Here is a 14486-nt window from a genome sequence, read left to right as displayed (position 1 = left end):
AATACTCTTCAATAGAAAAAGAGGGAGCACTTTCAAACTCATTCTATGAGGCCAATAACACCCTGATTCCAAAGCCAGGCAAAGACACATCAAAAAAAGAAAACCTCAGACCAATATTTCTAATGAACATAGATGCAAAAATTCTCAATAAAATTCTGGTAAATAAAATACAAAAACATCAAAAAGAGAGTGCATCACAATCAAGTGGGGTTCAACCAGGGATGCAAGGGTGGTTCAACATACAGAAATCAATAAATGTAATTCATTGCACCAATAAACTTAAAGATAAGAATCATGTGATCATCTCCATAGATGCAGGAAAAAACATTTGACAAAATACAGCATCCCTTCACATTCAAGACACAAGAAAAACTAGGGATAACAGGAACATATCTCAACATTGTAAAAACTATCTATGCTAAGCCTCAGGCCAATATCATTCTAAATGGAGAAAAATTGAAAGCATTCTCTCTAGCAATTGGAACAAGACAGGGATGCCCTCTTTCACCAATTATATTTAACATAGTTCTTGAAAAACTGGGCAGAGCAATTAGATAGATGGAAGAAATTAAAGGGATAGAGATAGGAAAAGAAGAACTCAAATTAGCACTATTTGCCGACAACATGATTCCATAACTAGAAGACCCAAAAAATTCCACCAGAAAACTTGTAGAACTAGAACTAGCAAATGAATTCAGCAAAGTAACAGGATATAAAATCAACACTCATAAATCAAAGGCAATTCTGTATATCAGTGACAAATCCCCTGAAATGTAAACAAGAAAAACTACTCCATTTAAAATAACATAAAAAAAAAAAAAAAAAAAAAAACACCTTGGGAATAAACTTAGCAAAAGTGGTGAAAGACATCTACAATGAAAACTAAAGAACATTAAAGAAAGAAATTAAAGAAGACCTTAGAAGATGGAAAGATTTTTTTTTGTTCTTGCATAGGCAGGATTAATATTGTCAAAGTGACCATACTACCAAAAGCACTATACAGATTTCATGCAATTCCAATCAAAATTACAATGACATTCCTCATAGAAATAGAAAAAGCAGTCATGAAATTCATCTGGAAAAATAAGAAATACAGAATAACTAAAGCAATCCTTAGCAAGAATAGTGAAGCAGGTAGCATCACTATATCCAGACCTTAAACTATACTACAGAGCAATGGTAACAAAAACAGCATGGTATTGGCACCAAAGTAGACTTATAGACAAATGGGACAGAATAGAGGACACAGAAACAAACCCCCATAATTACAATTATCTTATATCAGAAAAAGGCACCCAAAACACACACTGGAGAAAAGATAGCCTCAACAAATGATGCTGGGAAAATTGTAAATCCATATGCAATAAATAAATAAATTAAATTAAACCCCTATCTTCCCATGCACTAAACTGAATTCAAAGTGTATTAAGGACCTAGGAATTGAACCAGAGACCCTGAATCTAATAGAAGAAATCTCCATCATGTCAGATTAGGCCCCAACTTCCTTAATAAGACTCCTATAGAGGAAGAATTAAAATAAATAATTAATAAATGGGATGGATTCAAACTCAAAAGCTTCTGTTCAGCAAAAGAAACAATATGTGAGGTAAATAGAGAGCCTACAGAATGGGAGAAAATTTTTACCACATGCACATCAGATAGAGTACTAATCTCTAGGATATATAAAGAACTCAAAAATCTTTTTTTAATACCTTTATTTTATTTATTTTTATATGATGCTAAGGATTGCACCCTGGGCCTCACACATGCTAGGTGAACACTCTACCAGTGAGCCACAACCCCAGCCCAGAACTCAAAAATCTTAACACCAAAAGGGAAAAAAAACAACCCAATCAATAAATGGCCCAAGGAACTGAACAGACACTTCTCATGAGAAGATATACACTCAATCAACAAATATGAGAAAAAAATGTTCAACATCTAGTAATTAGAGAAATGCAAATTAAAACTACTCTAATATTTCACCTCACTCCAGTCAGAATGACAGCTATTATGAAGACAAACAACAATAAATGTTGGCGAGGATATGGGGGAAAAGGCACACTCATACATTGCTGGTGGAACTGCAAATTGGTGCAGCCAATATGGAAAACAGTATGGAGATTCCTTGGAAATCTGGGAATGGACCCACCATTTGACCCAGCTATCCCTCTCCTTGGACTCTACCCAAAGGACTTTAAAACATCATACTACAGGGACACAGCCACATCAATGTTTATTGCAGCACAATTCACAATAACTAAATGTGGAGCCAACCTAGATGACCTTCAGTGGATGAATGAATAAAAAAAAATGTGGCAAATATACACAATGGAATTTTACTCAGCAATAAAAGAGAATAAAATCATGCCATTTGCAGGTAAGTGGATGGAGTTGGAGAATATAATGCTAAGTGAAGTTAGCCAATCCCCAAAAACCAAATGCCTAATGTTTTCTCTGATTTAAGGATACTGATTCATAATGGGGTTGGGTCTGGGGGGCATGGAAGGATTAGATGAACTCTAGGGCAAAGGGGAGGGAAGGGAAGAGAGAGGAAATGAGGGTAGGAAAGACAGTGGACATGACTGGACATGACTATACGAAGTACATGTATGAAGACACAAATGGTATGACTCTAGTTTGTGTACAACCAAAAATTTGAAAAATTGTGCTCTACTTGTGTAATATGAATTGTAATGCATTCTGTTCTCATGTATAACAAATTAAAACTCAAAAAATGAAATGAGATAGAAAAAGAAATAAAAATGATTCAAAAATTGGAAAATTGAAGAAAAAAAGATGTTATATGGCATGGGGTTTTATTTTCAAGTTTATAATGATACCAAAAATATATGTACTTTCAAAAGTCTCAGTGAAATTTTAGGATTTACATAGTTTGTTAATTTCTTTACTTGTAGCTCATGAATATTCTCATGGGTATCTCCAAGCCAGTGTAGAAAAAATTTTGTCAGCTCCTAAGCTGAACCGAGCAATCCTCTTGGACAAGCCTGCTCTATCTCATTTCCTATTCTCTGTTACTTGCCATATTTCTAAGAGATGCTAGTGCTCCCTGACTCACATTTACAACCTCAGTTATAGACCAATTCCCCCACCCTACCACAATTTACTATGTTGGAGCCTTAACATCCAGTATCTCAGAATGTGACCATGTTTGATAATAGTGTCATTAAAGAGGTAATTAATTTAAGATGTGATTATAAGGAGTTCTAATCCAATAAGAATGCTACCCTTATAAGAAGATGAGGAGGTGCTAAGGTGTATGCACACAGAAAAATCTTTGTGAGGACACAGTGAGAAGGTAGCCAAGTGCTGAGGCCTCTCAGAAACCAAGTTTGTCAGCACATTGACCTTGAACTCAGCTCCCAGAACTGTGAGAAATAAATTTCGGTTGTTTAAGCCACCTGTATTGTGGTATTTGGTTCTGGTAGCCTTCACAAACCAATACACTAACTAATCCTAAATTTGAAATGTGAATTCTTGCTAGTTTCTTTCCACTTTCTCTCCTTCTTTTTTAGCAATCACTCTTGGCTCATGCTATAAGAATTTTAATGAAGAATTCATTCCAGAATCATTAATTACTATCTAAAATGTTTTCTGAGGTACAGTTACTGCCGTGAAAAATTAAAAAAAAAAAAAAAAAACAAGAAAGAAGGCTATTGTTTAATTCCACTTCTAAGTCATGTTCAAGTGTACATTCCCCTTTTAACTTCAAAGGAAGTGGTTCCTTTCCATAACAGCCTGTGTGTCAAGCTTCATATTTGATATCAGGTTCACAAGGAAGATATTTGTGGTAGATAATGATATCAGTAAAAAAAATTAAGTATAGTTTAGAAACTCTGAAGAAGAATAAAATCACAATTTACTAGGAATTATATAGAGAAGGGAAAATTCACTCAAAGTACCTAAGTCAAATATAGGTGAATGGTACTTAGCAGTTTGCCAGGTGGAAAACACAAGGAGATGACTGACATACTAAGAAAAGGAAAAACATGGAGAATTTATTTTTTTAATTTTCATCCCTTCTCCTTGACTAGACTCTAGCTTAGCTACTCTGAATGCACTCAAGGGCCTTTGGGACACAGGCTTCTCATCAGCCTAAATTTTGAAAGTTAACTTTGATCCACAAATGCCATCATTTCCTTGGGTAGGAGTTGCTTGCTGAATTTCCTCTCTATCACCAGTACTGAAAGGTGTCTGTGTCCCATGGACACTGGAATTCACTAAGCCGACTTTGTTTCCTTCATCCTTACCCTGTAGAAGGCTCCTCTAGGATTAAGCTGCTGCCACTTCCTACTTCTATCTCTCGTGAATAAATTATAGAAACTATATTTATATCTTGACCATAGACAATAAATTTTAAATGGTGACTTTTTTTTTTTTTTTTTTTTTTTTTGCTCAAACAAATTGGGCCAGTCCATAATGAAGTGAGAGCCTAAAGCTGGTCACTTTCATGTCACTTACTTCACTTTCTCTACCTGAACTGATCTCCCCACTTTGTCTACTTCTGCTTTCTGATTTCAAGTTCTACTTGTGATATTAACAGGGGACATAAGTAATTTTCTCAGACAGACCAAAGGGAATCTTTATTCATCCTTTTCTACTTCAACAATTTTATTAGTCAATTCAAAAGTAATTACTAAGTTTACTCAATCATAAGAACAATTATAAGTGCTTAAGCAACTTATATGTCACTTGGAAAAATATAAAACAAAATAATGAAGGCTTTAAATTAGAAAGAGAAATGGCAAATTGTGTGATATAAATCAATTTGTATTTCCACCTCCAGTCAACCTCATACATGCCATTTTCTTTGGTTGCCTTACAGGCAAACTAATCAACTTTCAAAAATACAGATCAATTATGTTGTCCTTTCCAAATTACTGAAAAAAAAAACTGTTTTTTTCAAGGTGTAATGTTTTGCTTTGTCAACCACTCTAGGAATTTTAGAGTTGTTTTAGTTAGCTTATTTTTTCCTGTTACAAAAATACACAACAAGACCAGCTTAGAGAAAGAATTGTTTATTTGGGGTTCATGGTTTCAGAGGTTCATAGAAGACCATAGATAGAAGTTTGGCTCTATTGCTATGGGTCCAAATTGAAGTTGTACATCATGGGGAAAGGACCCAGTGGAGGAAAGTTGTGCAGCTGATGATGGAGTTGGAAATCAGAGACACAGACAGACAGACAGACAGACAGAGATATGCAGAGAAGAACCCTTCCAGAGCACATCCCAGGTGACCCACCTCTTCCAGTCATGCTCCACCTGTCTACAGTTACCACCTAGTCAGTTCATTCAAACTAGGAAAGACCAATTAAGTAACAGCTCTCATAATCCAATAATTTTAACTCTGATCATTTCTGCATTAACAGTAAATTTTGGGGAATACCTCATATCCAAAGGATAATAGAAGTCATCTTGGACTTGACCTTCACAATCTTTCAACTCTTTAACACAAGTGTGGGTGGTACAAGTGAATAAATTTCTTTCTTTACAAACATTTAAAATGAAATAGTGGAAATTAAGAACTCATATTAAACATTGTTTTAATAATAATAAATTTCTATAAGCAAAAAAATCTAACATCTGCAAATCTCTTTTTCTATGATGAACATTTGTCCCTGTTTTCTCTTTTGCCCTTGGCAAATCATCTTACATACTGATATCTAAGTTGGTGTAAGCAAAGCTAATCATGTCAACTTCTTAAAATGAATTCAGTTAATTTACAACTATATTACAGATATTTCAATAAGAGTTAGAAAGACTGACATGACCAAAGGCATGAAGAAAAATGTACAATAGTGGGATATCAATTAACTTTCTTATTAAATTTAAGAGTCTTTTTTATTTAACCCTGAAAATTAGTATTCTGAACAAATAATTTGCTGTATATTTTAAAAGTAGGGCTGCCTTGTTTTTGAAAAATGCTGGATTGGTTCCCTGGGCCTAGAAGTTCATGAACCCCAACAAAGTGCCTTTTTAGTTAATATATGCATAATTGTTACCATGCAATGTACTGAGTGATGTGTGGCATGAGGATACATAACAGTGGAATTGGTTCAGAGGGAGGATAAATATGAGTGAGAAAACATGCCCACACTCCAGATGCAGAGATAAGAAACATGGTCTAAGAATGTGATATGACACAAGGCTAAAAGGGCCAGGTTTCTTGTTAAATTGGCTTTGATTATAATTCCCCAAACCCTGGCACATAGAGTTATACCAGGTTAAAACAGTATCCAAATTACTACAAGATTCAACATTGTATTAACTGCAATGTTAACAGGTACACAGGTATAGTACATATTTTATGATGCATCCCTCAAAGAACAGTGTGTTTCTTCTAAGGTAGTCACAGATAAGCAAGCATAAATATTTAGCATAATTTTTAGAAAGCAAGGTGAGATATAGAATATATAATATTCAAGCCACATAGCATATATTTGCTAGACTTTTATTGTGAGACTGACAATCTCAATGAATTTGCCCTTCAAAATAAGAAGCATCTGAGAAACTACATTAGTGGTATCACAGTGAATCTAGTAAGCTTTCTGATCAGTTTGTTTTTTATATATAAAACAATCCAACATGTATTGAGTGGTGTTAGCCTTAATACATAGCCAGTTTGACCCTGTAAGCAAAATGTGGTAGAGAGTTTCTTTCTCAGTGAACATGCATCCCAATGAGCCATTACTTTAGGAGAAATATTGTCTTTTTATTTATATCTGTTTCAGCATATGACAGCATGAACGTATATTGCAAAGATTTACTATTTGATGGGGTGTTGTCCCATTTTCATTGTCCCATCTAGATTTTTTTTTCTTTTCTTTCCTACAGATAACATAAATCAAAATCTTAGTGCCATAAAACTTAATTGTACATCTTGCAGTTCTGCATCATTATAGAGTGTGCTACACATGAACGATTACTTGAACAATGCTTTACGTATTTCAGTGGTTTGTTCGCCTCTTTTGTCAGATAATACAAATGACAATCAGCATAGGAGCCTGCGCATGGCAGATTTTCATGGTACTATTATATCAGTTTAGGTGCTATCTATGAAACCTGATGAGCCTAGTAATAACTGTAGAAAGGAGGGTTATCAAAGGAGTGCCGATTTCAGCAGGAAAGAGAATCATCCACAACTGGCAATCTCTGTAGACTGCCAAATTACCCAAAATCCTATTCTGCAAAGCTGTAATCTTTAATGTTCCAATAAAAAGTAACTCTTTTTGGGATAGCTATTGTGCTTGTAATTGCACACTCAGAAAGCAATTTGCATAGTATTGCAAAGGACCATAGGAAACATGCTGATAAAAAAAAAAAAAAAGTAATTCAAGATGTCTGGAAAGGCATTTATCTCTGTGCTGCTCTGTCCTGCTTTATTCTTCATTCAATTATCAAGAATGTACTACCTGCCTGAACACACAAGTTGTTGGAAATGAAGATTTATAAGAACTATTTCCATACCCAAGGGAATCCATATTTTAGTTCTAAGACTAGTGAAGAGAGAGTATTTGATACTATAGTAGGTAGAGATATTCATCAGGATATTTTGTGTGGTTGGAAGGAAGCAACTGAGATATGACATTGATGAGTTAGAAAACAAGATGGGTAACATGATGGAGAGGATAGTCTAGATTTAATGCTGATGGCAACTAGAAGCCACTGGAAAATTTATGCTAGGACAAGTTCTAAACTGATTTGCATTTTAAAAGATCGCTGTAGACTATGGTGTACAGAGAGGCAAGAATCAAGACCTTTTAGGAGATGTTTGCAGTAATGGAAATAAGTGATGATGTCAAAGGAGTGAGAAGAAGGGAAGGCAATGAATTATGAGATATTGAGAAAGCAGAATTGACAAAACTTGGTGGAAGAAGAGGAAGGATAAAGTTTACCCTTTTGGAAAAAGAGATAATTTTTTATTTAGAATTCTAATCCTATCTGAAATATACAATTTAACTCTACAAAGGATTAATCCACTGAAGTGATTTGACATGTATTTTATCTAAATCGGTTAAGTTTTTTACACATAATTTTTAGTAAGACATATGTGGGATACCATATTTTCTCAGAGTTTTAATTTTTGTGATAAAGGACACCAATATCTACAAAGTCCTTAGTTTGTTGTATGGCAATACTTGTTTTTTTTTTTTTAAATTCTGCTTTCATACATTTCTTTTTTATTGTGCATATTTCTGGGTAAAATGTTATCTTACTGGTTTTGAAAGGGAAAAAATTGTGCATTAGAAATCACCTGGGAATGTTCCACAGGTTACTTCTTAGCACATGTCTAAAACAGCTAGATCAAAATGTGAACAGTTCTAAACTAAATCCTCACATTTAACTATCTGCTAAACTTTTAAAACTGTCCTGATATTTTTGTTGCTGTTGTTTGTGTTGGTGAAATATAATGTCTGTTAAATAGGAGCCCTGAGTTGTTGATTTTTTTTTCTATACTTTCTGACTTTATGGACATTTTGAAATAACTATTTTTTCATTATATAATTTACCTGTGTTCAAACTGCTTTAATCAGATAAATTGTACTAAATGAATCTAAGTTTTAGTCCTACAGCAAAAGTCATATGAACCTAAAAATATCCATACTGTAGTTGAAACACCTTAGAAGAACGAAGAACATGAATTTGAAGTCAGTCCTGGGCTCAGTTATAGGTGTAAATTCTCTGAGAATGGCCTTTTATTGTCTTTCTTTAGATGTTGAATGGTAACACCCTCAGTTGACCTCTGTTGATATCAGTCAGACCTTTGTGATCTCAAGATTTGAAGGAAAAATCATTACAAGTTCTTCCTGTTGCCTAATCACTCTGTTTTTAGTTTTTTTGTTGATAGATTTATTAAAGTGTTTATTCATTGAATCAATAAATATGTATTGAGTTCTACTACATGCCTAGGTCTTAATTAAGCATGAGAGACATTATCCGAAGAAGAGCAAACACATGCACGTATACATGCTAATTAACACAAGTGTTGCCTCTGTCCTCTGGAATATCCTAAATTTAGTGCTTCTCAAACTCTCTTTGATGAAGTGGTTTATACTTTATTTAAAATCTGTTTTTAACATATTTTTATCAACTGTGATAAAAATGTGTTACCTGAAGAATAATTTAATGAGAAGACATTCAAAATATATGCACTGGTATTTTATTATTGTTAGATTTAAGTTATAAAATGAATTTCAATAAGTTAGGCATATCATAATAAAATGAAAAAACTATATAAATTGTGTTCATTGAAGTATAACAATATAAGGAATGTTTCATGAATATATTTTGATTGTTCTATAATCATAGCAAAATATAATTTGTAAGTAATATGTCTGTGAAATGTCTACAAAATGAAAAAGAAATTTTTAAACTAATTTCTGTATGCTAAGATTTTCCTTTATTTTTTTCTAAAATGAGGATAGTTATCTGTTTCAGAATTTTTACTTATCACCAAGTTAGCTTATTATAACTAAATTTTAATTATTTTTTTGTGAAAGAAATACATTCTGTATCCATGAATTTCTTTTACAATGCTGTTCATGTTGTGTCAATTCCATTAAATGTTTGGTGAAAACTTTTAGCAAATGGTCAATATTAAGTCATCATTTTTTCAAAATTGTTGCCAATTTGTTTAATAACATATTTTTGTCATTTTTGTCCTCAGCATATTTTTGTCATTATCTGTCACCCAAAAACTTACAACACCAAGCTAGATGGGTATTAATATAATTCTTCATATTTTTGTAGATCTCAAGGTTGTTTTTTTTGTCAGCAAACAAGCTCAAAAAAGAGAAAATTTTCTTTATATAATTATCAAATGATGCATTTCAAAAAATTACAAGATATATTCTCAATGTTTGTCTAATCATCAAGTTCAATGAAAAATACATTGTTAATTTTGTTCTATGAGTTTGTTGTTCAATTATTCAGTTTATCAATATATTCAATTATGCTGTCACAGATCCATTCAATATTTTCAAACAAAACATTAATGTAGATTTTCCTTATTCTTTCCACAGTAGCATATGCATTTTTTAAATTAGCTTTAGCAATCTCAATTCTACTTTATAAGAAGTCTTTACATTATTAATGCTCTATAAAAAGTAATGAACTGCTTTTCTGCTTTTGTCAGAGTTTTATAATAAGATATTTTTTTGGAAAAGTTTTTGGGTTTAAACTTATTTATTTATATTTTTGGTGAATGTTGCTTTATGTTTTGATGGTTTCATTGTTTTAACATATACTACTATTTAAAAAGGACACTGTTTTTTTTTTAACATTTTATACTTCACCCTTGATTACAAAATCAAACTTAGTGAGGAATTGTACTTCTGTAAACTATTACAAATACTTTTGATATTTATTGATTTAAAATTACTTCCATTGTCATTGTTTTGATATTACTGCCACATTCAGAAAAGGTATGGCTTTCCTTTCCCAAAATTCATAATTTCAGATAAAAATTAAGGTTCAAATAAATAATATAAATTATAGAAATTTAACATTTCTAATTTAATTAATATTGATAAATTATAATTGCTTTTTCTTTTAAATTCTTTACTAAAATTAAATTGTAAAGACAAGCTATAAAAATACTTTTGTTTTCTGAGTTTTTATTGCACCTTTAGGATACAAACAACAGATTAATCTTAAAATATTTCAGACTGGAAGATGATCCCACTAAGCATTTCTAAGCAGCTGACTTGACATGCAGTATACCAAAGAAGTTAAACAACAAACATCTAAACCCAATTTGGAGCTTGAATTTTATGGAAATGAAAATTTGTTACAAAAATTTCTAGGACTGGGGATATAGCTCAGTTGGTAGACTTCTTGCCTCACAAGCAAATGGCCCTGGGTTCAATCCCCAGCACCACCAAACAAAACAAAACAAACTTCTAAATGCTTACTTTAAATTTCCATAACGATATCACCTCAGACAAATAGTTGAGGAGCTATCACTGGTAACAAATAAATCTATAGGTCATACTTTAAATTTATGGCATAATGCAATTTAGAAAATGCATAGAAGTCCTGCAGTGGGAGCATGCCTGTAATCCCAGTGACTCGGAAGGCTGAGGTAAGAGAATACAAAGCTCAAGGCCAGCCTCAGCAATTTAGTGAGCCCTTAAAAAACTTAGACACTGTCTCAAACTAAAAAATAAAAAGGACTGGGGTTTTTGTGCATCACCCCAGGATTCAATCCTGGTACCAAAATAAAATAAATAAATAAATAAATGCATAGAGTTGAAGTTGGTATATTTCATGAAAGGGAGATATAGGAGTCTGTAATAAAATCCTAATCCAGTTTTGGAAGATATATTGGAATTGGTCTTGTTCTGATCTAGAGATATAAATCAGTATTTATCAATATTAGAAAATAGTAGGGAAAGCTTACAGTTTGAATGTGTTTCTTATTCCTTTCCAACTATTTTAGATCAATAATATTGGCACACAGAAAACCCTAAGATGGAACTCTCTAAAAAGATTAAAAGGTCATTTTTCCATAGGGCAGGCTTTTGAGTAAAACCTAGGGCTTCTAGTGAAATCTCACTGACTTCCTATCTGGGTATGGTAGGTGGCCTCAGGATCAAAATACCAACTAGTGAGTTCATGGCAGTGGATTGAGTCTTTAGGAGGGTTCAGGACACCTTTGCAGGAAGTCAGAGTCCCTCAACATTGATCACATTTCTCTGGTGATTCTGCGCTGAGCCTTCCCTTGTTTTTAGGGATGATACTGAGAGCAGCAGTGAGCTTCTGAATCTCCCAGGTATTAGAGCCTGGCCTCCGTGGTCATGATGTATAATTCTATATTATGGAGCACAAAGCAAATGTGGATCTGAACAACTCAGCCCTTCAGCAGAATTCCAACAAAAAAAAAAAAAAAAATCAATTCAGGATCACATCAACTGGAATTTTTCAAAGAAAGAACAATAGAAAAATATTTTACCTACTTTGAAAATGAGTGAAAAGGAAAGAAAATGAGCTTCCGTTAATCTAATGTAGAAAGTCATGTTATTTGTGAATAATGAATTTCTACATTGTGCTTACAGACAGGAAAGTGAAATTACATCAAAAGCTTCATTCCTTTCTTATTTTTCAATACTAAATCAAAAGTAAAGAGGAAGAAAGGTGGAACCTTAAGAGATAAGTATTTTAAAATGAGTTCTCCAAGGGTTAACTTTCATCTTTCAGTGAATTCCCATGTCCATAGTCGCTGAGGACTGCAGTTGTTAAATCAGACTTCTCAGAAAACAAATCCTCATAGGGAATGCTGATAGGGAAGAAAGCAGTTTTCAGATTCTCTGCAGAGTTTATCCACAGGAATGAAAAAATGATGAGTTAAGCCGTTCTGTCCTCCGGATGGTGTTATGAGGTAAGGTGTAAGGACTAAAGAATTTCTGGGCAGGCTTTTCAGATTTTGCAGAAGTTACATAACTTCCCCAAGGCTCAGAATTCTCCTCTTCCCCCTTACAGTTGTTGTGAGGAGCACATGGGTTGGTGTATGTGAAGACAATTTGCAAGTGGTGAAACGATATGTGTAAGGAAGCTTCATTGTCATTGACCTTTAACTTTGTATGGTAATTCTCAATGATATTGTAAATTTGTGAAATTTTCCTAAAAGGTTTATTTTATTGGACCTTGTGCTCTACTCTGAAGAATAAAAGAGCTGGGACTCTCAGGGCTCTGGTGACACCTTTATGAGAGAGAACAGAGGTGTAGGCTTTATAACAGGGCAGAAAATCCAAGCCAAATCAGAGAACTTCAAATTAAGTCTTGATTCTTTTATACAGGTTCTGGTTCCCTATTATATGTGATTCACTCACATATTCACAATGATTCATTCATGCTCCTGACAGCATGTATATTTTACATTTTTTAAATTATGTGTACTTTAAAAATATGTATATAGCAAACATATTTTATAATAATCATTATTTATGTTAATATAAATGTTTCATAAACAGCATTTAATGGCTGATATTCTCTGAAGTGGATGTGCCATTTTAATTTGAACCTTTATTTTATACATGTGTTTTTCATTTTTTTTCAATTATAGGCCATACAAGTTTTCACAACACATGTTGATCATAAATTATCTTATGTTCAGAAACATAAAGAGTTCTTTTAAGATTATTTTCTAGTTTAATCTTTTGTTCTTGGGTCCATAATCCCTTTAGGAGAATTAATCACCCATGGATTAAAATGTGCTGCTGGAATATGAAATAAATGGTGGGCACGGGAGAAACAAAATTCCTTTTCTTCTCTTCCAGTCTTCCAGTGTTTCTCTATTTCCTCCCACTGGCACAGCCTGACAAGAAACGAGAAGGCATATAGTTTAAAGGATTCTAGCCCCAGCATTTTAGAGCATAAAAGAATGAATTTGTACCTGAGATATTGCCTCACTAACAATAGAACATCTTCTGATATGATTTGATATCTATACTTCTTTTTGTATAAATTGTCTGACTCTATCAATTCCCATTTTCCTAGTGTTGTCTTTTTTAATTTGTTGTCTTTAATATTTTGAAGATTTCTTTTTTTTTTACATTTTAAAAATTTTATTTCAAGGGTGTGTATGTGTGTGTGTGTATCTGGGTTATCCCTCAGTATTGGTTCTCAACACCCTTGCCATTACCTGGCTGCTCAAGTCCTGCATATAAAATAATACAGTATTTGCATATAAACTATGCACATCATTTTATATTCTTTAACCATTTCTAGATTACTTATAATAAAACTTCAAAGTAATTGCTGTGTAAAAATTATTATTTAGGGAACAATTTAGGGAATAATGACAAGGAAAAAAAGTTTGTATGTGTTTAATTCAAACACATTTAAAAATATTTTCTATCTTCAGTTTTTTTAATAGGTATATGAGGAACACACAAAGGACCAACTGTGATGTGTGTGTGTGTGTGTGTGTGTGTGTGTGTGTGTGTATACTTGTGTATCTATCCACATATACACAGAGAAACAGACACAGGGAATATATTGTTCCCTTGGATTCTAGGATTCCACACTCATATTCCTTCTTTTTTCCCAGCTTTCTTTTCTGGGCTACATGTTCTGTTTCCTGCTCATCACACTGTCATCCAAATGGTATGGTACCTCAGGTTGCAGTGCTTGGACTTCTTTTCTCTTTTCTATTTAAACTCATGAACTGATGATTTAATTCAGTTTTGTGGTATTAAAATCAATCTCCATGCTAGTGTCTCCCATATGTCTATTACACAACAGCCAGACATCTTTCCTGACTTTCAGAACCATATGTCCATCTGCGTACTTGACACTTGCCCTTATTATTCAAAAAACTTCTCAAGTTTATGTTGTTCAAAACTGTGTTTTTCAAAAGAAAAATATCTACTTCTTTCTTTGTTTTTCTCCATTTCAGTTGATGGCAACTCCAGCTTTTCAGTATTTTAAACCAAAAACCATATAGTCATTCTGGACTCCACTCT

At 33.2% G+C, this 14486-nt stretch overlaps 1 non-coding gene across 1 annotated transcript; it reads left to right on the top strand.

The window, feature by feature from the left end:
* The first annotated feature begins 10830 nt into the window (after positions 1–10830).
* On the top strand, positions 10831–10903 carry Trnav-cac (transfer RNA valine (anticodon CAC)). Its single transcript has one exon. It is a non-coding gene; the product is annotated as a tRNA-Val (tRNA).
* The last annotated feature ends 3583 nt before the right edge of the window (positions 10904–14486 follow it).

The sequence above is a fragment of the Callospermophilus lateralis genome, chromosome 2, assembly GCF_048772815.1.
Source record: "Callospermophilus lateralis isolate mCalLat2 chromosome 2, mCalLat2.hap1, whole genome shotgun sequence".
In the NCBI taxonomy this organism is placed as follows: Eukaryota; Metazoa; Chordata; class Mammalia; order Rodentia; family Sciuridae; genus Callospermophilus; species Callospermophilus lateralis.
The sequence above is the reverse complement of the archived record's forward strand: the minus strand, read 5'-3'. Positions and strand labels throughout refer to the sequence as shown.